Source organism: Aptenodytes patagonicus, chromosome 9, assembly GCF_965638725.1.
Source record: "Aptenodytes patagonicus chromosome 9, bAptPat1.pri.cur, whole genome shotgun sequence".
In the NCBI taxonomy this organism is placed as follows: Eukaryota; Metazoa; Chordata; class Aves; order Sphenisciformes; family Spheniscidae; genus Aptenodytes; species Aptenodytes patagonicus.
The window spans coordinates 19,194,256-19,219,419 of NC_134957.1; the positions used below are offsets into that span (position 1 = coordinate 19,194,256).

Consider the following 25,164-nt stretch of genomic DNA (forward strand, 5'->3'; position numbering starts at 1 on the left):
GTAACAGTTTTGCTAGAAAGATTTTAAAATTAATTTCTCCCCTTATTTCCTCCAAATTCACAGCATGCAGATGTATCAGAATAGGTATTACATGGTTATATGTTTCTGGAAATCTCTTCCATATTAACTGTGCTGCTGTTTTCATGGTTTGTACTTAATGCATGTGAAACTAAGGAGGATGCAGGATGATTTACCACAAAGCACTGCTTTTGTATGTTAAGTTAGCATACCATTTCTATAGATTAAATACTGTGTGTTTACATACTTCTAAACACTGAAATGTACACACACACACACACAATCGCCTTTGAATAATGTTGATCCAGTTAATACACAGGGCAGGAAAACCTTTTCGTCATTAAAGAAGGCAAAGCTTCAAGATAGGGATACGATGCATGGTTTAGTCTAATGCCAGACGTTTGCATGCACGCAATGTTCAGTTCAAAAAACAAACCAGTGTCTAAATGAATCATTTACTATGATTCCATAAAAACCTTTCTACTTTTATTTAGACAAACATCTTGATTTTTCTAAAAGAGAAAATGTATTGGTTTAAAGAACAATCATAAAACACTGACATATTTCAGCAATATTGGTAATCCCATGATACTTTCAGAAGCATGAAGTACAAGGTAAAGTTTGAGAACTGCCCAAAACAGGAAATCCCATACAATTGGTGAAACTCTATACAGCCATCAGCAAAAGACTGTTAGGGATCCTACCGTAAATCAACTTGCTTGTTATTTATAGCAAATACTAGCAAACAGAACTTGAGAAAGATTTTCAGTCAAAAAAAAGAAAAAATCCAAAAAGAAAACCATTAGATTTTTTTTTCCCCCCCTTTGCTTCCACTTCTTACCTCAAAAATAATTCTGAGGCAAGATCTGAATCAGAAATGATAGTTTTGGAGAAAATATTGTTTTATGAAGTACATAGATCAGCTTTTTAAAATACATTTTAGAAGTCACCAGATCCGATTCCAAAATAATTTTGCTATTTTACCATAAAATGGTTGATCATGACTGACGGACACTGTAGCCAGATTTTACAACTACCCAAGTGAGACTGAGACAGCACAAAGACATAAGCCAGCACTCCTCTGTGAAAGCAAGGGATAAATGTGCCTCCTTCTCTCACCTAAGTCCAAGGAGAGCCAGGAACTGCAGCCGCCACCACCAGCGGTACCCATGGTTTCCACTGGTTTGGTCCTTTAATAGCGTGGCTGAAGAGTGGCTTTAGAGATACAACAGGAAGCCCATGAGTTGCCAACAGTTTCAAACTGACAGCTCTAAACATCAGAACACAAATCTCATCTATACATTCTTGTGACAATTCCCCTGCACTTATCCACTACGGCACCAACAAAAACCAAAGCAAATACTGCTGAGGTTTAGTTCTTGGTCCATCTTCCATTTGTGTTTGAACACTATTTTGTGCATTCAGTGCACTGCATCCCTCACTTCAAAATTTATCCACAACAGAAGTTTCCCAACTACTTTCTCCAAAACGTTACGGAGCAGATGGGCTGTACACACGTGCAGACACGTAGTAGCAACTGTGATAGCCACCAGTAAGTCTGGCATCACCAGCAGCAGACTATAATGAAAAATCACCTGTGCTGCTACAGTGTGCAGTTCTGGATATAGACTTAATCAACCCATTCCATTGCTTCTATTTTTTATCAATTTTTTACTTGTTAGAGTGCTTAATGAAATCATCATAGCCAGAATGACTTATTTGGTGCATATTTGTTTCTAATCTCCTCAGAGGAATGAACAGACCTGCTTTCTTAAGAACTACAATCCTAGCCTTTTTAGCAATAACGCTAACCACATATTGGCTTTTTTCCTGAAAACATCAAGATTTGTTGCTCTACAACAAATTGTTTCAGATGCAATGTCAGAGTATTGCAGCTTGAGAAACCTATTTGGTGAAAAAAAGAAAAAAATCTGCATGCAGATAAATAAATAATTAGGCCCACCCTACTAGCTGTTAATATTATAAAAGCACCATTTGCAAACCAATACCTACACACTTCTTGTAGGGACGATGCTAATTCATATATTAAGAATACAGGAAACAGCTGAAGTTAATGATGGAATATTAAAGAATTTGGTAAACAGACTGCAAATGGTACATTTCTGATGTGGTAGGCTTTGCAGAGTGCTTGAATATTCTGGCTCTGAATCAGCAGAACACTTAAGTAAGTGTCTTAATAGGATAATTATACCAGTAAGTATAAAAATCATTCCATTGATTTTAGTGGCATGACTCAAATCTACGTGCATGCATACTTTAAGTATTTTTCTGCATGGTGACCTTTAGTGTCCATCTAAATAGGGGCGTATGCTTAATTCTACATTTGTAGTTATTCCTGACCTCAAACTGAAGCTTTATATCCCAGACATCTCTATATTTTATTTTGAAAACAAGGTAATAGGCTTCCTTTCACTGTTGTTTAAAACTGAGCTTCTTGCTGCTTCAATAAAACAGACCAGTAGGCTCAAAAGAATAGAAATAGGGCAAAATCCATCTTGATGACACTGTATTATTAATAAATTACCTACTGTGACCTTTCCATGACTTATTAAAGCAAATACATCCTGTTTTAAAGTGTTATAGATACTACATAATTTATAAATATGTGATCATTGAATTATAATTCAATCTTTTCCCCGATCTCTGTCTGTATTTCCATTTCCAAATGGCTTTTAAAATGTCCGTGCAGTATTACTGGGTTTATATATGAATTTGAATGCTCCTACTTCATTGCAGTGTTGTCAAGCTTGCCATATAGCCGGTGCACTGCAGGTTCCATAAAAGCATAGTTGCTTATCCAGAATCTGCTCTTTGCTGTGAAGTGGTTCTTTGCACCACGCTTTCCAACAGGCTGTACACACATGCCCTCCTACACCAACACTTAGAGCTATTCCTGTCCCTCACTCCTGGATAGTGAATGTGTAATTGTATTTTAAAGAGACTGAGAGGGGAAAAGGCAGGTGAAACGTGAAGGTAACGTCAAGTACTCAAACAACTTTTACTGGCAAGTAACCTTTCTTTCTTCTAGCAGTTGACTTCTGCTCTCTAACAGTTGATGGCTCCCAGCAGTTCTGCCATCAGATTTCTGGAAGAGAATCTCAAAGTGCTCCGAGTAAGCAATGATTGCAGACGTGCCCTGCCTAAGGCTAATTTGGGGATGGCATACCACTGAGCAAAGGTATGGCTGAGTGTCCAGCATGCTGATGTCCGGGTGCTACTGCCTGAACTCTGGTAAAAGGCACCGAGACGGGTTTGAAATTCTCTGTTCCTACTTATACAGCCAGCCTGCACATATGCAGAGATCCACTGGACAAATGTTGTGCAGAAACTGCAATTTTTATACATCCCACTGATGGAAACTAAGAGCTGGGTGACTGTAGTGGGTCTGTACCTATGCAGTTGAAAGAAAGAGCCTTCCTGACACTGGGGATGTGAGATAACAAATTTCTCCAAGGGGGTCTCTGAAGAAGTCAGGGAGAATAATCTCCTGACAAATCTAGATTTCCCCAAGTTGCTGGCCCTAAACTTCTTGACACTATAAGGTATAAGCCACCCTGCTAAAACAGTTTTGATCTATCCAGTATTACTATCTTGATATGTTTTTTATGTTGAAAATAAAATGTAAAATCTCCTTAAATGAAGGAATAGGAAATACAGGGACAAGCTCTCTAGGCTTGTAAACCTACAGAGAGCTTAATGGAAAATACTGTGCATTGGAATGATATATTTTTGTTCCAGCAAATGCAATTTCTCTCTCTTCTGCCTGCTGTGTTTCAGATACAAATCAAAATAAATCTGCAGTAATTAAATTAAGAGCTTACACATACTGTTTTGGATTGTTTTCATACAGTTTTTTTCCATACTTGACATCTTTTTATATTTTTATTTTTAAGCTGAATTTAGTGTATACCACAAACGATGGTACCACCAAGACAGTGTTATGTTACCTCTGTTCATACTTTCCCACCTACGTAAGTCCTGACCTGCAGCACCTATTCTTTTCTTTCAAGTACTGAGCTACTTGGGTTAAAAAAAAAATAAAATATTTTGACATGACTGCAATTGTAGTTTTAAGATTTGGAAGAATGCCTACCAGGGATTAGGATGAGATCAGTCTACTTACACGGAGTTTTATCTAAATCTCTGGAGGCAGAACTTTAACATACTAAGCCACCTGAAAGCTACGTAACAATTAGTATCCAAGAAAATCTCCAAATAATTTTTCTGGGAATAGAGGGAAGAAGAGTTGCAGTAGAGGGTGCTGCAACCAGAGAGATGCTCAGAATATTAATTCCGATGGTTTGTTTTTTTTTCTTAGCTGTTAACAAAATCAAATTATCACTAAAAGACACTTAAGTGAAGTTAAGCAGCAGTCTTTTAGTGATCACATGCTACTGAGGAACAGTGAATGCTGTGCTCCTCTGTCTCGTTGCCCCGACTCTAGAATGCAGCGAGGCTCAGACAAGTGCACAAACATACTTGGCAGTTTGAGCAAAAGATCTTGCAACTACTGTCTTGCTGCGAGCCTGTGGTAGGATTTCGCCAGGACAAGAGGCACCTTTGAGCCCTTGTACCTAAAGTGATTTGAGTTCCTCTAGTGACTTGATATTTCTAGCCTTGCTGTTCACTGACATCCTAGGAAGGACAATTCAGCGCTGGTTTCCTTCTAAGCAAGGCAGCAAAGCGTTCAACCCCAGCAGCGTTCAAACAGTCTGGGGAACTGCTGTTTGGTGCCACAGGCCTCCCTTGGGCTGGAAACATTAACAGTCAAAAGATAAAAAGAACAGGATATGAACACTTTTGTGGAAGTATAAGTGAAATGTGTCAGGCAGAAGATATATATTTAATCATTTATTGCCTTTTTGATGTTGGCAAAATACATCACAGAATGTACTCACACAATCCTTCTAATGCTAGTAAAAGCACGTACTACTATAGTTATAGATATAGTATATGGTGATCAGATTTATTTACTCCAAAATGTTTTATCTGTAAAATTATGGCCTACAGGTACAAAACCAAAAATACATTAATACTGTAAGTATCTCTGGTCAGCACTGATCTTTTGAATTATTCATTTTATCTTTCCTGTTACTGATTCACTGGTTTATAGAAGACGTTGGAAGAAGTAAGAAACATTGCTACCATACCTGTGCTTTTGCTAAACTAAACTCAGACATGTGATTAAGCTAAGTTAATACATCAGTGATTTGTAAAATGAGACTTTAAAGATTATAAAATAATTTGAATTGCATAAGAATACATTTATCTCAAAGGACAGAACTCTGCAATATCTCAAGAAACTGTCTCCATGGTGAATTACTGAGAAATTACATTGCTGGAATTCTATAGCAACTTCTATTTTTTTATTTTATGTACATAATTAAAGGAGTAATGACATTTCACTGTTTGATAGTTCAAGTTATCTCTAGGAAATGCCTTAATTCTATCTTTAAAAACAGTTTTGATATTATAACTAGAAACAAGGAGAATATATGAGATCATGATTAAAATGGTAGGGTATATGTGCATGTGATTTATAGTACTGGACAATGTGAAAAATATCACCTTTGCATCATGGATTTCCATTAATATCAAAAGGAGTTTTTGTTGCACAAAAGAACAAGGAATAAAGTGTACTATTGTCTATTTTGCTATCTCTGCAACTTGCACTGACTCTGTAAACGTATCTTGGAAACACTACAAAATATATTGCTAACGTATTTTTAGCCTGTGGAAGTTGGAATGAGGTTCCAGTGAGACAAGTTAATGAGAAACAAGCATAATAATTTGCCAGGCACTTTCTGACAATGGATAATTCAGTAGTTCCTGCCCTACACTAAGCCATCTTGGCTAGGAGTAGTAAATATAGAAGTTTTACATTAATATACAGAACACACTGTAAAATTTAAAGAAACACTTTATGGAATTACAGGGGAGGGAGGAGGAAGGAAAAAAAAAAAGAAAAAGAAAAAGCCTGTCAAACACAGCTAAGGCTTTGTTATTTCAAGTTTGAATAGCTGGCTATTCCTCCATATCCATAATTCACCGTTGTTGGGTCTAACCCTTCAACAGTGTAAAACGGATGGAATGTTGAACACAATCATTGTAACTGAGAAAGTTTCTATACCTAGGCAAGTTGCATACTGCTATTAGAAAGCTGATTTTGTTCTCAGGAGATTCAATGAACCTATATTTCCTCTCCAGTTAGTGTCTTTGTTTCCTTTTGATTCTTCAGATTCTTTCAAAATCTAGATCAAGTTAATAAAAAGCTCAAGACGGACCAGAGCCCTGATTGAAGAATCAAAGCTTAGCCTCAAAAAGTAGACTCCAGAGCTGGGAAACTGCAACCTGTGAGCATCTTTTGAAACAAAACTTTATGGATGTCCAAGAAGGTCCACAAAAACTAGAGACCAGCAAAGGAATGGCTAGTTTCCACTGTCATAGCATAGCTATTACCCATTTTTAGCTCAGTTTAAAAGTTTCTAGGACTGAATGCTCGCAGAGATCTAGCTTCAGGAGCTTACCATAATACGTTATTAATGTTTGTAAATTGCTTTCATAACCTTTAACAAAAGTGAAAAGGACAGTGTTGTTGCAAAGTATTTTTCATTGATTGCCTGGAGATTCCCAGCAGTCGGTCTCCTATTTCACTATGGCAATATTAATAGAGAATCCCTGATATAAGAACCAGAAGAAATGAATGTTTAAGATCCTCAGAGCAAACCATCCACTGTATGGAGGAGAAGCCTCAAGCCTTTTAAATGGTACTACATCTAAAATAGAAACTGCAAAGCATGCTTTACCTTTCATAGCTTGTAAATCCAAATGCATCTTGAAAATATGAATACCTTAAAGATGCATTATACAAATTATATCCAGGAAACCACTTTTCGTCTTGAAGGCCTGTAATACTATCAAGACTTGGCGATGGCTAGGAGCCATTGCGTCTGCTTAAGGACTTCACTGCAGAACCCTTCCCCAATTGTACAAGCTAACAGGAATTTATAAAATAGCAACATAAGACATGGTTTATGAGGGTGATGTCTAGTCACATACCTAGTATACTTAATAACACAGATAAATCAAATTCTTTCATCCATAGCATAAGGTTTGTTACTGGTCAGTAAGAACAATAAGCTGTCCCATAAGCAAAATGGATGTTTTTCTGTGTTTACAGTTGAAACTGCAAATATAATAAACCATAAAGCACAATGCCTGCCAACCACACGTACGATAATGTTTTTTGGTTTTAAACATAAAAGCTATAACCTGAAACTAAATGTTCCCACTGTTCCCTGGTTTTGATATCAAATATCAGCATCTTACAAAGAAACAGGATATATGTACCACGAGGAAGAGGGAGATGTTCAGAGCACACAAGGAGGAAGGCAGTCTGATTTCCTGAGCAGAACCCTGAAACAATTCCCTGCATCCACAAATTTTCTTTGTAGATCCTCCTGTGTTTAAAAGGTGCAGGTTCTGGCTGAAACACCTCTCCAAACCTGGCACATTAATTAGGTCTCTTTCTGTTGTAGAATCTTTTAGAGAAGCTTACAAAGTGGCCTTCCCTTAGTCAGGGCATTTTAAAAATCCCTTTTTTCTACAAAGCCAGGTATTTTCACTAGAATGTTGGGAACATAATTTTCTTTCAAAACTCTATCTTCCTGTTAATGTCAGTCATTGGGCTAAAAGCCCCCCCTGATGTCAGTCAACAGGTTAAAAATGATTGGGGGATACAGAAACAGGCATCCCACTCATAGATATACATTATTATAATCATATAAGCCTTGTTTTTGTTAGAAACCACAACAAAATTTTGGCCGTTTTCAGTGTCAATATGGGTCCCAATTGAACTGCACACATAGTTAGCACATTACTCATTTTAGGCACCAATTCAGTGTGCCTAAAAGATTTTTTTTTAAAATGTCATCCATACTCATCATGATAAGGTAATTATGCTTATAAGAGGCTAATGATTTCTAGGATTATCTGTTTTAAGTTGTTAACGTACCTCACTAACAGGGTTTTGAAGAAGCAGGAAGGTTTTTCAAGGTGGAAAAGTTAATTTTTTAAACAAGAAGCTATCAGAGAATCTTTAAGGCATTAATTCTGAGATATCTATCTATTGAAAGAATAGCTTTGAAATGCAATTATAAGGCACTGAAAGAAAGTTGAAGAGCTACGGACAAACCAAGTGTGCTTTTTTCAAATCCTATTAAGAGTAGTTAATTTAAAGTTTAATTAAATTTTTTTGAAGTTGGACCCTGTTGGTAACTAATTCTACGTAAGCACCTCATCTTGCTTCCATAAGCAAGGCTAGGAAGCCATTTTTATTAAATTATACACATTTTTTTTTGTTTCATCTTTTCCAGTCTCAGAAACCAATAGAATGAGATCTGTACTGTAGCTGCTCAAGAAATGGATTATTCAGTCAAATTCTGTAAGATCAAATGTCAGTCAAAATGGTTTCCTGCGAACATCCCCACCTTTTAGCAGAAATGATGCCCTAGATGGGCAATATAGAAGACAACTGTGCTGTAAGACACAGTTACAATAAGACGGGATTCAGAAGCCATGGTTATTTGGCAAGCCTCAAGGATTTACATAGCGTATCCAACAACCTACATATGTAAGAGTAGTTTCTGATAGCAATTGCAGAAAATATTGTAGGAATGCTTGTAATAGTCAGTTATGTGTATTATCAGCTCTGGATCTGGAGGTACAACTCTCCCTCAGCAGCACACGTGCTTTAAAAACACACCTACTAAACCTGGTTTTACTTATTGCTGACAACTACCACCAGGTATTTTCTGCATGGCCTACGGCTATCCATGGTCTGATGATGCCACGTTCAACACTTTTTCCCAGCTACTTAATGATACCCTTTACACAGCTAGAAAAGCAAAATTATAAATAGTATTCTTGAGAGAGACTCTAGATAAGATGCATACTTAACAGTCCCAAACAAAATACATGATATTGTATATTGAGAAGGTGAGAAGCCAACAAGCTTTCTAGCCTGCTGGTTTTCATATAAGGGGGTTGAGGTGAAAGGATATTCAGGAGTCACTGAGCCTGGTCTGCACCAGCTAATATTAGTTTGAACCTGACGCTTGGCAGAAATATGAGAACGCAGAAAAAATGAGTGAAGGGAAAAAATAAGAACCGAGATCCCAGTATTCTCTCTTGGTGAATGTCAGCAGTGACCACAGAGGTGGCCACTGCAGGCTATACTTTTCAGACTCAAAAAAGGCTCATATTTTTCAAACCATGTCTCCCTTACATCCTTATCCTATCAAGGCTAAATCACTGTACTACCCTGTCACCTCTAGTTATGCCTGCCTCGTTGTATATTATTGCAATCCTAAGTGACATAGCAAAAGTCAATTCCAGGTATTTTAGAAAGATCTATTATCAACAACAAAGGATAGCATAGCTCTAAGTGCGGAAACGGATAAGTCTTTTAATACAGTACCCAATATTGCATTATGCGTATTTGGAGAACATAAATCTAGACTGACCCAAAACTGAATTTTAAATAACTTCAGAAATGTTAATTGTATTCATAAGTTCAGCATCAAGATGTCAAACAATCTTCCAAAGGACTCCATAGTAGAGAGGTGCATTTAAAAATTCCAGAGCTCCTGTTCCTATCAGTCATTTGTATTCTGTGGCTACTTCAACAGTAAATCTCTTAAACACAACCAACCAAACCCTCAGTGTATGCAAGAACATAAAGGTAGTTACAGCTCCCTTAGATTTAAGATGCCTAACATGAACACATTTAGTGCTCAACAAATAATTTTTTAATGTCATTGATCCTGGATATTTTTTTAAAGCTACTTTCTGTTCCTTTGACAGATGTACTACGCTGCATTTCATTACTTTCTCTCCTTACCTCGTTCTTCTTTTGCTTTAGATAAGTGATGAGGCTTTCGGAAAAGATTAAGTACTGGCAGGCAAAGCAATGGTCCAAACACAGTTTTAATTGGAACCTCAAATCCTGTAGAAAAAACAAGAAATTAAACCATTAATAATTTAATTTTACTAGCAGAGTGAGTTCATGTATCCTGTCTTAGGCAGCTTTTACCGTATTTCTTCATATTTTATTTCAACAGGTATACAATCTGTTAGTCAAATCATGTTAAAAATAAAATTATTACCACAAAATTTCAGTGAGGTATACGTAGCTGTTAAGTACTGATACGAGTAGTTCTCATCTAGAGAAGTAATCCACTGATTACTAGTAATAAGTCAGAATTTACTTGATTAAGCCTTAAGTCCAAAAAACGCTTTCTTCTGTAAAATCTAAAAATCTTCCCACTGCTGTATAACATTCATAATATTGTTTTCTTACACTGCTACAATACACTCTTTGCCCCATGAATGTTTGACAGAGTACAACCGTTATATAGCAATATGACTCAAATGCAACTAAGGCATAATGATAATTCAAGCTTCAAGACAAAAGACAGCGAAAGATATTTCATTTCTCTCGAGATTGGCAAAGGCTCTAAACATAAATACCTCCATAAAAGAAAACCATAAAAGCAATTTTTTAGAGAGTCAGAGGTTATATGTTGTAGTATTGGGCAAGCGGCAACCAAATAACCAACAAAATAAAACATCTCAGCTTATGAGTAACTTGCTTATTTCTGAAAATAAGATGTTCTTGCATTAGTAATTTTTATTCACACATACAGTTCAAAAAATCCCAGATACATCACAGAACACCTCTAAATTTTTTCTGAGAATTTCACTTTGTATTTTAAAAGACCATAGGCCCAGATTCTTATAGATAGTAAGTGGCATTAATACAATTATTTCAATGGACCAGCAGTAACTTCTACAAGTAACTAATCTGACCAACAGAGCTGAAATTTTCTAGGTTCTCAAAGCTATATCGGGGAGGAGGCTGCGTTTCATTTTCTTACTTCGCTGTTATTGTACAGCAAGCATATGTAAATTTAATTTGGGATTATACTCAAATTTATGTACCATGACCTCAGTCACACTAGACCGCTGGAATTCAATAGACATTTGGTACCAGGCAACTAGTTATCAATAAGTGTGTTCAATTACATATATTGCTGTTATTTAATGCAGCAAATATATCTAAAGCCCATGTAGAAGGTGGCATTTGGAACTGCCGTAAGACCATATATTTGCAAAAGCTCCTTTCATGATAGTTTGGATGGGTAGTGAATTTATTTTTTATTGTTTGTTAATTGAGGGCTGCAGGATGCTATGGCAGTTTCAGAAACTAAACTGATGTTTATGACAAGAATGGGAGGCAATATTTTTTTATTAAACTTTCTTTTCTGGAGAACGAGTTTGCTGAAGTGTTACTCTGAACATTCCATCAGAAGCATTTCTTAGGACGAAGAGGGAATTTCTCATCAAAATGAGGATGAGAGAGAAATGGAAAACCTCAGTTCAAGTCTCTAGCCTGGCCAGTGTTGGAGAAACCTTAAAATCTTTTCCTAAATAACATTTTTGTTTCTGAATTCTACTCGTGACCTAACCCACGTAACTGCAAGCAATAGCAAAGCTTTGGTCTGTAGTCAGATTACCTAGTCAATAGTTTCCTTTCAAGAATTGATTAGCTAAAGGCACAACGATGTGTATGTGAGAGTCTGCTTGCAAAGCTGCTTGGGATGGAAAGCAGAGGCAGTTTCTTCGCATGGCATAGAGACTGTGCCTACAAAACCTGCAAGGACAAGATTAGATCTCTCTGCATCATAGCCATCTGCCCCAGTATGTCCTCCAGAAATCAGAAGCCAGGATGTCGCAGCACAGACGCACAAAAGAGGCTGTGCAAGAGCCGATGCAGACCAAGCACAGCTGATGAGGCATGGTTAACAACCTCTGCATTCAAGCAAATCTGAGCACAGTCATTCATGTAAGCGTCTGCATCATGCTCCCCAGTATTACTAGTTGTCCCTGTGTTATCAAGATCTTTTCCACTGCCCAGGTATGTCCACCTTCCCTCAGCCTGCTAGATAACAGAGAAGAGACAGATGTTATCGCTTTATTAGGTGCAAAGGCAGATGACATAGGTGCTAGATGAAGGCTGGCATGAGTACTGGGAATGAATTTTAACTTATATAGAGATGGAACCAGAGCAGAGGCAGCCTACGCTGTCAGCTTCAAAGCAGAAGTCCTAACATACAGATAATGACATAGTTGTGGATTTCCAGTGTACCACAGACAGGAAGCAACTGATGCTCGACACTGGCAATTCAGCCTTAGACTTTTTGAGAGGTTTATAAGACTGTTTTTTCTCCTGAAATTCAGAAATGAGCTTGAGGGGAAAACAGGCTATTTCTTCCTGAAAACAATTCTTGGTCCAAATATCACTCCTTCACTTACTTCTCCATCAATAAATAATTTTAAATACAACTACCGCGCTTCTCTGTGTACATTTCAAAAATGTCTTGCAAACTGCAAGCTCTCCAAGCAGCACTGCTCCTTTTAGCACAAAGAAACATTTAAGTCAGCCATTCAATACACAGCCACTCAAAGACATTACTAAAGTTTCACAGGAGGCAATTGTAGAGCCTGGGGTTCTAAATGAGACCCAGATACTAAATCCCTGCCTAATTTTTAAAATGTATTTATTTGCCTATGGAGCTATAAAAATAACAAGTGCAAAAATAACAACAACCACAATAGCCATCATTGTAGTTTTGTAGCAAAGCCTGCCAGAAACAAAAAAGGACAATATCTTATCCTGAGCAGTAAAAGCAGGACAGAGTAGCTGTTAGGCCCTGTCTGGAAATATATGAACCCTTGGGGCATTCAGATTTCATGCTGTATGTGAGACACAAGAACACTCTCGTTGGGATCCATGAGAACAATAATTGAAAAAAATCAAAATTGTTGAATAGCTTGACTATAAATATACTAATTGATACTTCAGGCATAGAAAATTCTATGAAGTGGTGAAGTATACAGTAAAACAAATCTCACAGCGGTCTTCAAATTAATTCACATTCACAGAAATATCATAAAGATAACTTTAAGAGAGGGGAACAAACTCAATGTGACTAACAAACTCAGTATTTATTTAGAGAATAACCACATTACTTGATTTAGTACCAACATGTTTACTGCTGTAGCTGTTGTTTTACAACCACCAAATTTTTCAGTGTTTGAAAGAGGGCCACACCTCACCAAATCGCAATTTACTATGATATTAAATTTCTTACAAGTTTACCCTACCATGATGAATACGTGCTTGGAATGGAACAAGAGAAGAAATGACAGCATCTCCTCCACAGCATGTGTTTGTGTAAGAGTATACTTGAAAGAAAGTATGTGAGAGCTTGACATGTCCTTGGGGTATCATTAAAAGCTCGTGAAATAAAATAATTCAATAAAGACAGCTCTGACTTTAACCACCACTGGGGACATGAGATCTTTCACTTAAGACATGTTGGTCATTCACAGTCTATAGCTGAAAACATACAGAAGACATATTTTAAAACCTGGTGATTTAGATACAAACCCCAAACAAGAGAGACCCTGTGGGTGACATAAAAATGCTGCCAAGTTTAACTAGAGTTTCATTTTTCATAATAATAGTAAGCCAAAGCCTAAAAAGTACCCACTTCATATTGACAACATTGAATGATAAAGAAAACTACAATTTAGAAAAAAAAAAATCCAGGAGGAGAGAGGTTAAACCCCATGCAGAATATGATTCTTTAGTAAAGAAGAAATCTATTCCCCCAAGCTGTTTTCTATCTAATGCCACATCTGGGCCATACTAACTCAGTTCTGTAGCAAAGGTCTGAGTTTATTCAAAGCTAATGAAATTTGTAACCTAGGTTATTTTATGTTTTATGTAATGCCGCCTTTTAAGTGGAGGTATTTCATTAAGGAAATTCTTTCGTAAGCTTCAGAGTCTGTTCCACTTTTGTGAATTCCCTTCGTTTCCTTTCCGACAGCGCTACAATTAGCCATCTATAGAGACACAAAGCCAGCTGTAACTCACAGTATAATATATATAAAAACCCACAATTTACATGAGCTCTCATCTCATCCAAAGTTATCTTCAGCAATTTCTTTAAAAAAAAGTAATGAGGTTGACCCAAGCGTGAGACCATAGGATCTCGTTAAGCGAACAGCAGAACTGACGAAGTCTGCTTCAGAGTCTAATTTTTTCTTCTGTGTGGATGCTTTGGCATCTGAGAAGTTCAGGACTGAAGTTAAAATTTTCCAGGTGCAAACACTGATCATGTTTCTCTCTTGTGTGCAATAGATAGTGTCTAATAAAGAGCATACTCACACTACAGCCTCAATGGGAGCACACATAAAAGCTGCTGATAGGGGCTCAGCCACTGAACTCTTGACTGTTGAGAACTACTTTGAGGACTGCCAGTTTGCAGGAACTTACTGTCTTTGAGACCTTTATCGCTCTATGAAATGCGTTTCAAAAGTTACCAAGGGAAAACCAGATAGATGTAAGGCATAAACCTTGTTTCCTTAGCAAAAGAGACCAAAAATATATTGCATCTTAGACACTTTCTGACTGGAATGGATAAACTAAAAGACCAATCAGAAAACTGCATTAAACTGCATACTACATTAGAGCATGCTTAGTTGTGCGAGTGAAGTCCTAATCCACTTGAAGTTAAAAGAAGTTTAGATGTCGACTTTAGCACAGTTAGAGATTTGCCCTGGTTCTATATGCCCAAATATTCAGATGGTAGAATTGCACCAGCTTTTAGACACAGAACATCAGTGGGACCCACAATGCTAAATCATTCAAATTCTTTTGAAAAAATTGCACGTTTTAGAGACTCATCCCTGTTCTCAAGGAAATTGCTGAGAGCAAGAAGGGACTTTGTTTCCCTTTTTGGGGAGAGGTGTGGTGTCCAGATTATTTAAGTGCTCACTGTTAATGCAAATGCTGCTTAGGTTATCAACATTGAGATACTCTGAACGGATCACTCCTGCTGCTCCTCAATAGTAATTATGCGTTAAGGCTTAAATTTGAATCAAGGGTCCTAGATGCTTTACCTTAATATTAAAAAAAGTAATCTCCTTGTATAACAAATTCTGCAATAGAATACTTGATATTCTTTATTCTCAGAGTGATATTTACTGTTTCTGTAAGCCAACTTCTAGCTTCCGTTTAGCAGCTGCTAGATTTTTTTTGTTGAATTGTTTAAATAAATACAAGAGAAAACAGAAGATTTGTCGCATGCTTCTTTTTGTATGTCTGTATCTTTTGAAATTAGCTATAACAGTGCTTTTGTATTAATAACAAACCCATTAGTAACAGACTAAAGTGATTAGGAAATAGTCTTTTTGTCTTTATCAAGCATGGATATCAGCTGAGACTGTACACAGCAGTTCAAATTGCATTCTCTAGCGTGGAAAGTGTCATAAATTTGACAGATCTAAATATGCATGGCTTCCTGACAGAAATGAAAACTCCAAATACTGGCTTTCTCCAGCTGAGGAAAGGTGTTTACAGACAAGAAATTTAACACTAATAAAGCAGTTAAAGCTCTGAAGGCATTTTTCTAACTCACAAATTCTTGATTTGCTACACTTTCTTCTCCTCTCGTATCCTCTCGCTTGAAAGACCTTCCTTAATTTGTTCTGAAATCTTCTACCCCCTGTTTTAGCCCATAATAGGTCTTCAGACAGTTTAAGGCACATTGTCGTTGTGCTTAAGGATCTTTCCTCTTTCAGTGCCACACTATTAAGATTTTCTATTGATTTTCCAGCCTAGATCAAAACCAGCCTCTGTAGCCCTCAGAGCAGTCTCCAAATTCAGGATGCTTATTCCTGAACAAACATAGGTTTTGGTTTTTAAACACCATTCCCTTTTCTGCTAACATATTGAAGGCTGGCTGAAAGCCTGCTTCATGGCTCTCATTACTGCAGAAAAAGTGCTACTCTTTTCTCTTACAATTCGTGGTCTCTTCCCTTCAAAGTGCTTACGTCCTTCTACCTTAGAAATATTTTCAATCTTATTACTATCAATAAATAAATTGCTTTCAATAATAACCATTTAATTCAAATTTTGCTTAGGCTGCTTCTGAAAAATAAATTTCCAACAAATAAATGGATTTTATTAGTTAGTTATCCCACTCTCTCCGTTATTTGTTATGACAATCTAAACACGTAGTTATGCTGGTCCCTACCCAAAAGGTCTTGGCAATACCATGTAATTACTAAGTTGAGCTTCTGATTAATTTGTTAGTTTTGTTCCTTTGAAATTTCTTCATTAAGTTATTGCAGGGAGCTGTGTTTGCACAGCAAAAGAGAAATATACAAGCTTTTTGTTGCATTCTTTTAATAACCCTTTTATCTTTAAACTAGCTAATTACCATATTAATTAACTAGATACAGTACTCACGATCCTACAATTAACTGCGGGTACCACATTCTACTGATTTAGTGTAATGCCATTTGTACTTACACCATAATAATATCTTCACTTAACTTTGCTCTGATATGTCAAGTATTTCAAAATTAAAACTAGTATTGTAACGTATCTTATTAACGGTAAGTATCCAAGGGAACTTCTTTTGTGCTTTGTCAAAACGTTCCAGTCCTAACAAATAAATACACTAGGCTTATTAATTCCCTAAGAAATGAAACCCTATTGGCCCCACATATTAAAAACTTATTCCTTTTCTATTTTTACCGTCAAATCTTCTATTTGGCTTTTTCAGACCTAACTGCTTTTCTTGCCAACTTCCAAAATTCCAATAGAACTAAAACCTTTATACACCACAACTTTGAATGAGGAAAAAAAAGAACTTGTAAACTAAATGAACAAAAACATTCCCTTCTCTGACTCAAACTGCTGCTAAGGGACATTTTGGCCATTACCAGAAGCTCACTGAGAGCACCCACCACCACCGCCCATGTCTGGCAGCTTCTCTCCTGCTCATGTTCTTGGTGTTATGCCTGGTATGGCTGTAATTACACCAAGAAACCTACCCAAATGGAAGTTCTTACCCTTCTGAACCACGTCACTGGAACGTGAAAGCAAGGTAGCGCTTTCCGTAAGAAGAAGAACCACGCGCATGAAAACAAAGCTGAAATCAAAGAAAGTGTGTTCAAGCTTCCAATGATTGAGGTTTGTGAATATTCTGTGGTTCACGCTTGAGATACAGAAAATCAACATACAGATGTGGGTACAGGAGAAGAGAGGAGAAAATACACAAAACCTCCTATCCTCTCCTAGCATTAGCGTGCCAAAGAATCATCTCCATCAAGTTGGCCAATAGTGACTCCACGGCCTGACTGGTAAAAAAACAGCCAATGCAAATACACATTTCTGGTCTGTTAATCATGCCACGCTGCCCTTGACCTCCAGTGATTTTTGGAAAGTGCCTGCATCATGATAATCTTGCTGATCTGGAGAAAGGACAACCGTTGTACGTCACGATGTACAGTGACTGTAATTCTGGTTAGCCTTTTTGGGAGCTGAGTAAAACAGAAGGTGAGAACAGCTATATCCTCATCCCAAATTGTGCCTTCCAAAATGGGCTCAGCTGGGAATGGACACTCCAGCTGGGGCTATTTCAGAACATAAACTATCTCAGTAACCAGTTCATAATGGAACAAATTCTGGTTCACAGTGAAATAAAAATACTTTGTGCTTGTGGGGTTAGTACACTATAGATTGGTTCACAATGGTCAAAACATGTCAGCCAATAAATATCCGATGACAACTTCAGTATAAGTGCCTACATTCACCGAGTAAGAGTCATCTACTGGAGTGATAATGTTACACTTTCTGTAGCTGAGCATTTTACAATACAAAGAATTCATTTAAATGCAACATTCCGGTAATACCCTCATAAAACTATGGTAGCCAAGATCTACGTTTTCACATGAACCAAAAGGGACACAAATATTTATAGCACAAGTCTGATAGCCTGAATACAAAAAGCATATTGAAACAGTTATGTATTGACTTCTATAGGATATTACAAGACCGAGGACTACATGGGTGACCACACTGGAGAGACAGCGCTTCTGCACTGCAATTGTTCCTGCCAGTTTCCAAAACATTAAAAGCCCTGGTCCTGTATGGCGTGACGAGCACCAGCCCAGTCTGCAGTACTCCCTTCCTTCCCCTGTCCTATAACTCTCCTCAAGCCCTCTGGACTTGGGCAAAAATCCAAAGCAATTTAAAAAATGAAAAGAAAAATTACAGGCTGCCCGCTTATCGTATTTCTATCTTTGCAATAGCCTATTGATATTAACAGCTGTTTATGAAGTCACATATACAATAAGACAGTATTTCAAGCTGGCCTTGTGGGAATGTACATAATGTACATTATATTTTTTATTTGAGAAACCTAGCAGACCCGGACGTTTTATATTCGGTTTCATATAAACACTGATGTATTGGGTGACTTACAGTGTGTATGCTTTGCATTTGTTTGAGATATCTCTGACAAGTAGACATTTTTGAATTAACGATCTAAAGATTTTTTTGATGATATAATTATGAGCTGGAGGCTGAATTTTTAAAAGTGAATTTGGTGGTAGATTTGCAATTCAAAGAAGTTACTTAAATTAACAAAAATGCCCTAAAAGAACAGCTGTCTACCTGACTCATCCAAGAAAATGAACACTGAAAATAAACAGCTGCCCTGTAGAAGACTATGTGATAAAACTAATCACCCTTTGCATAATGTATTTATTTTCCCCTGTGCTTATTACAGACTTGGTGAACCTTCAAAACTATAAATATTTAAATGTAACAGACATCCCAGGCATGTGAGTTCAAATGAAAGTAGGATTTCAGTAGCCTGACTACAGCAAATCCAGATCTCTTAAAGAAATCAGTTCTGATAGTTGTATAAGACTCTAAAACATTTTTTTGTTGTTGTTGTTATACCAACAAATCCTTTTTAAAAGGACCTTTCTGGTGAAATCTGAATATTCCCCAAACAATACAAGGCTCAGTGTCTGGACAAAGGCTACAGTTCTACTAGCATCATCACAACAAGATATTATAGAGAGCAAAAGAACAGTACATATTTAAAGTTACTAGGATAAATATCTCCAGGTACTATACTTTATCATAGATCCTCCAAAATCAAGTCACTAAAGTTAACTAAGTAATGACAATATCCAGTAGTTGAGATGTCTCAGCTATGTCTTTTTCACTTTCAAAAAGCTAGATGAAAGCATAGATAGAAGTAGGGATGCCTCAAAATAATTTCAGGGTTCAAACTAAGGGATTAGCTTTAGATGCAGATATTTTCATAGCCATGAGGGCTCTGCAGTCACGACCCAGATTAAGACAACACATGGAGTCCCGGTTGTGAAAAACTGCTGTGTGACAAATGAAATAAAGTGTTTGAAAACAAATGAATTTCCCTTTTATCGTGTCCATGCATGGAAGGAAGGTGGGATGTCCTTTCCTTTTGGCCTTTTTTCCACTCCAGCAATTGTCAGAGGATTCTACCATTGAAATACTCCCCAGACCATGCTGTTCTCTCCCCCATTCCCTGAGCAGCAGGTCCTACTGGGATAGTCCAAAACCAAGGCCAACAAGTTCAGTAATGGCAAAGGGCACAAGAGATAACATCCAAAGCAAAGCTAAACCAACTATCCATCACTTGCCTTACTTTGTGGTCTTTAAGTATAGCTTGGTCTGATTTATGAGAAAATCCATGGTGTCCTGAAAGCCTCTTTTGGAGAGCATGATATGGGATGCTGCCACTGGCACTGAAGCAACCAGAAAGCTGTGACGTCTGCAGATATGGTCTCTGCACTGAAGTGCCATGGATGCACCCTTTAGAGTTTCAACCATCCCAACAGTCCCTACTGTATGCAGGGCTTTCTCCTAGATGCCTTCCAGCTTGCAGGCCTCCCAGGTTCTGTCAGCCCTGCTGCCACGCTGCACAATCTGCTAGGTGAGCACATTTTTTTGTTCTCAAGAATGGAATAAGCTCTTGTCTCTCCAGGGGCTCAGTCTCACGCAGCAGCAAAGATGAGGAAAACAGGCCTGATACTCAGACATACCCTCCTAAGTGCAATGCACAGTCCCTGCAGAGTCAACTGAACAATTGTGTCATTTGTCAGACTTAGCATTTAGCTTGTATCCATATATAGGTCTTTATCAGAACTGCTCACAAACAGCTGCAGGATTCATTGGGCAGAAAGACCGTGATAAGCAAATATATAACATTTACTGTACTTGAATTACTAAACTGGACAGCTTAGTTTATGCTAATTTATTAAGGTGAAGATCTGCCTATTATCAAATCAGTTCATTGCCTCTTTCAAATCCATCCATTAAAAAGCAATTGTAGTTGTCACTTGCCCAGATGCACAGGAGGAAGATACAAGAAGCATCTTTTTTTTTTTTTTTTTTTTTTAATTCAAAAATTGCCTTGCACAGACTGTCTGGAAGGATGTAAAGAAGATTAGCAACAATATTCTAAACTAACTTAACCTAAAAAGCATATATTTATTCTAAAAGGTCTCAACACACTCAGATGTACTACGTGCTATGAATATTCAGTACAGCCCACCCAGCAGCCATTCTTTGCAAAGCTGTTTTTACTAAAAGCCATTTTGATGTGACATACAGAAAAGATAAGACTTTTTATACAAAATAGGATTTGCTGGAAATACTTTCTAATGAAATTTTTATACTATGTAAGCTAGCCTGCCTGCATTCCTTTCGCTCATCCTCCATTTGCTGCTACAATACATTCTACTGTACAGCATGTTAAAAGAAGGACCAGTATGGTCATCCTTGAGCCTATGTATATGAATATGCTATTACAAACAGGACGTGACCCAGGAATTTCTCAAAACACTTACATTGCATACCCTCACCGTGCCATCAAATTTGTTACACATTCTTTAAAATCAATAACAAAAATAGATCTTAAAAGACCATTAATAAACGAGCACAAGAGAAAGGAATGTTAAATAGCTTATGTTAATTGTGTTTATCTCGGTGTGAAGCCATGTCAAAAAGCCTGCAGCAAATATATTTTGTTAAAAGTACCACTTGCGCAGCAGGCGTTAAACATTAGAAAGCAAGCTTGTCATTAGTGGGCTACAACTGAAAAGGCTACCAAAACTCAACTGAATTACCAATATGGTTTCTTAAAAATGTGAGGTGGAGAACTAAACTCCTTTTACACAGTACATGATTTTAATGCTATTTTTTCATCATGTTATTCTATTAGTAACGTCCCAGCTTATATAATCTTAGAGAGAACCAGAGGGCAGCCACATGCCAACCTAGGTTTGCATTCTTCAGTGTGGGACATCTCCACTGCTCTCCCCCTCTACTTCTGGGGCTCCCGTATTTTACTTGTGTGCTTATCCAAATGGAGTTGATCATTTTGCTTAATTTCTCAGGTTATTTATATGGTTAACGAAATATAATAGATTAGATTTTTTTAAATTTAAATCCATTGTGGTGTTTAGGATCCCTAGTATTTCTGCAGATGCAGTTTCAGGCTGCCTCTAAGCCAGTTTAACACTGAGCTGACACTGAAAGCGGCAATTCTGCTCTTCCTTGCCAATTCATGTCTGACTGAGGGTTGAGTCAGTTGGCTTATGAAATGAAATGTGGTGCTCTCTCAAGGTTATTTATCCATTGGATCAACCACACTACCAGTGCGGAAAAAAAGGGAAGCACGAGGAGCACCAAGGTGTAAGGTAGGAAGCAGGTGGTGATTTTAGGCAGTAACATGCCATTGAATTAGTTTCCTTTAGCATGGTGTGAAATCACCAAGTCTGCTGGTTTAAAGAGAAGGGCTGAAATCTAGAAAACACCAGTATCTACTAATAAGTGCATGTACGGAATATCTCAACAAAGGAAATGAGCTACATATTGCATAGTCAATAGAAAGTTTTGCTTGCTTTTGTAATTCATTCATAACTCTCCACCACGAACAGGCAATACCTAGGCACAATGCAACATTTTTTCCTGATGGTCTTTGAAATCTGACAGAGAATAAGAAAGAGAAGGAATATAAGAGATCCCTTAGCAACACAGCTATGATCAGAAATCGTGTTGCTTTAAAACACGAACAGGCTCTCACCTCAGCAGGCTATACTCTCAACCACCAGCTGCATGGGTCAGTGCACACATTCGTCTACCATACTGAGAAAAGAACTTCTAGGGGCTTGAAGCAGATTTTGTTTGTTTTATTTTTTTACTTACAGAAGTTTACTCTCATTCTACAGATTACTCTTAGTCACAAAACCATTCTGAAAAGACCATGGAAACCCAAACACACAATCCTACCCAATTCCTATAGTTGAAAAGAAGGTACCAAAGGTTACATGCTCCAAAACCATCAAGGTTTACAAATAAAAGCTTTACACAAAACAAATATTTTATTCAGAAGCATCCGTAACGCATTTGGTACTAGCTGTGAGTCTTTTTTGTAAAGTAGTTTGTTTCTAACTTCAGAGAGGATGGGATGAGATGAAATGAAATAATGTGAAGCAACTCATATTTGTGATAGCAGAGTAGAAAATGCCGTGGTATCAAATACGAATAGCTCATTTACTTCCAAATTACTTGGGAAAAAATGAGAGAGGGAGAGAGTAACTAATATTGATGCGTGCCTTCGCTGTTGCCAGAGATCAAAAGTGCTGTTCAGTATGTCTTTGATGAAGATGCTGGGACAGCCCAGCATGATTTTCTGCTGGTGGTCCAGAAGACTAAATCTGATACCAATGAGATGCTCTGGGAGTCCAGCAATCCTTCCTCAAGCTAAAGGTCATCCACTTAGTACAGGTGTCTTGAGGAACAAAGGAAGGTGCTCCTTCCCAAAGTTCAGCAACTTACAGACTGAAATGTTGCTCAGGTTCTTGTTTAAACATCAATAGAAGGCACTCTGTGTCAGTCATTCAAGGCTTGATGAAATATAGCAGGCTTCTAAATGTAAGCCAAAATTATCCTATAAACTTGGAGTTTTTTCTAAATAAGCGTAAGAAAAAAAATGTTTGGAAATAGCATACTCTTCCACTCGCTGTTTCAGGCAGCCTGTCACCTTGGCCCACTATGGATGCTTAGACAAGGACAACATACACGCACCAGCACAAGCCAGGTAATAGCCCCCTGGCAGCCCTCTCTCTGCTAAATGAAGCTTAAGGGTCTTTCATTTTACTTATAAAATCTTAATATCCAGGTTCCTGCCTATTTGAGGAATCATATTCTCCATAAAACATGGTATTAAAGAAAGTTTTCAAGCCTGAAAGCCCTTTCAGTTTAAGAGACTAATGTCAAGATATTATCCATCATACAACTCCAGATCACAATGTGTTCTTTCTCTATACTTCAGTGAAAAAAAAATACAAGTTTCTGGTGATATAAGACAACATTGCTTTCCTCAGAAAATGGGGAATGATGACCAGTGACATTCAGCTAAAAGGATGGACAGGAGCTAGAAAAGCCAATTGAAAGAACAGAATTGAACTGCAGAAAATTGTGTTGCTTGATATTTTAGTCCAAAATTGAACTTAAATAAACAACTGAATAGATCCTCAACTAAGGCAGCTTCCAGAAAGTTCCCTGGGCAAGATGCCCTGGAAGCTTTGACAGCCCAAATTTGCACTGGGTTGACTACTTCTGCGGCAGTGACATGGTGCTGGCTCTGGGAAAGACCTACCAGGCAGATTGCTCCATGGCCAAGGAACCACGTGTCCAGGCTCCTCTGGAAAACTGCATAGTCAAACTGTGCTGGTTTTGGCTGGGGTAGAGTTAATGTTCTTCACAGTAGCTGGTATGGGGCTGTGTTTTGGATTTGTGCTGGAAACAGTGCTGATAACACAGGGGTGTTTTCGTTGTTGCTGAGCAGTGCTGACACAGAGTCAAGGCCTTTTCTGCCTCTCACCCCACCCCACCAGCGAGCAGGCTGGGGGGGCACAAGAAGCTGGGAGGGGACACGGCCGGGACAGCTGACCCCAACTGACCCAAGGGATATCCCACACCATATGGCGTCATGCTCAGCACATAAAGCTGGGGGAAGAAGGAGGAAGGGGAGGACGTTTGGAGTGATGGCGTTTGTCTTCCCAAGTCACCGGGAAGAAGAAGGAAGGGGGGGACGTTTGGAGTGATGGTGTTTGTCTTCCCAAGTCACCGTTACACATGATGGAGCCCTGCTTTCCTGGGGATGGCTGAACACCTGCCTGCCCATGGGAAGGAGTGAATGGATTCCTTGTTTTGCTTTGCTTGTGTGTGCGGCTTTTGCTTTCCCTATTGAACTGTCTTTATCTCAACCCACGAGTTTTCTCACTTTGACTCTTCCGATTCTCTCCCCCATCCCACTGGGGGGGAGTGAGCGAGTGGCTGGGTGGGGCTGATTTACCAGCTGGGGTTAAACCGCAACACAAACCAAAATATTTGGAATTCAACAAATAGCATCTCCTATCTATCTCTAGCCAGCAAATCATTTTGCTTTGGTTGCTTAGGTTGAATTTCATATTTTTAATCATTGAACAAGATTTCCTCCCCCCCCCGTAAGTTCAATTTTTTTAGGAAGGTGTGCTTGGATTTATTTTTTTATATTTTTTTAAAAATAGAAATCCAAACAAATGTATTAAAGTGAGGGAGAGGCAGCAGAGTGCACAAAACTGACAGAATTGGAGAATAAAGGAGACAAAAGCAAGTTTTCTTTGCTTAGCCCTTTCTCACAACTTAACTAACTCCTAACATTAGTTACCATTCAAACGCTTCTCCTACTTTCAGAGTCTCAGCCATAGACAGAACTATTAAGAAACACTAATTCTGGTTATTCTACCCCCATTTTATAAAAAAAAAAGAGGTTTGTCGTATCCACCCGTCACTCTGCTATCCCCTAGCCCCCCATTTTACACATGAATATCAGTATTTTCAACTACAATAAACTAAGTATTTCAGATTTCAGCCTTCTTGAGCAGCTTTATCAATCACTGACTTTTATAGGGAGGATCCCAAATGTTGATATAAATGTTATAAGGTTGACAGATTAAGCCAAGAATAAATAAAACTAGTACATTATTGCAGCAAGGATGCAGTCAATGTTGTGTGAAATGAGGTGGTCTCTCTATTCTGAATTGGTTTAGGAGACTGAGAAACATACAGCCATCGTTCTGAGCACAGTCAAGGCCCGC

General features: G+C 37.9%; 1 protein-coding gene across 7 annotated transcripts in view; it reads right to left on the reverse strand.

The window, feature by feature from the left end:
• Nucleotides 1-25,164, reverse strand: part of TENM1 (teneurin transmembrane protein 1) — a 940,180-nt gene that overhangs the window by 517,813 nt on the left and 397,203 nt on the right. For all 7 annotated transcript variants that reach the window (XM_076347340.1, XM_076347348.1, XM_076347344.1 and 4 more), the window contains exon 5: nucleotides 9,941-10,045. The gene's annotated coding sequence lies outside the window, so the exon portion shown is untranslated. The remainder of the gene's footprint in view (nucleotides 1-9,940; nucleotides 10,046-25,164) is intronic.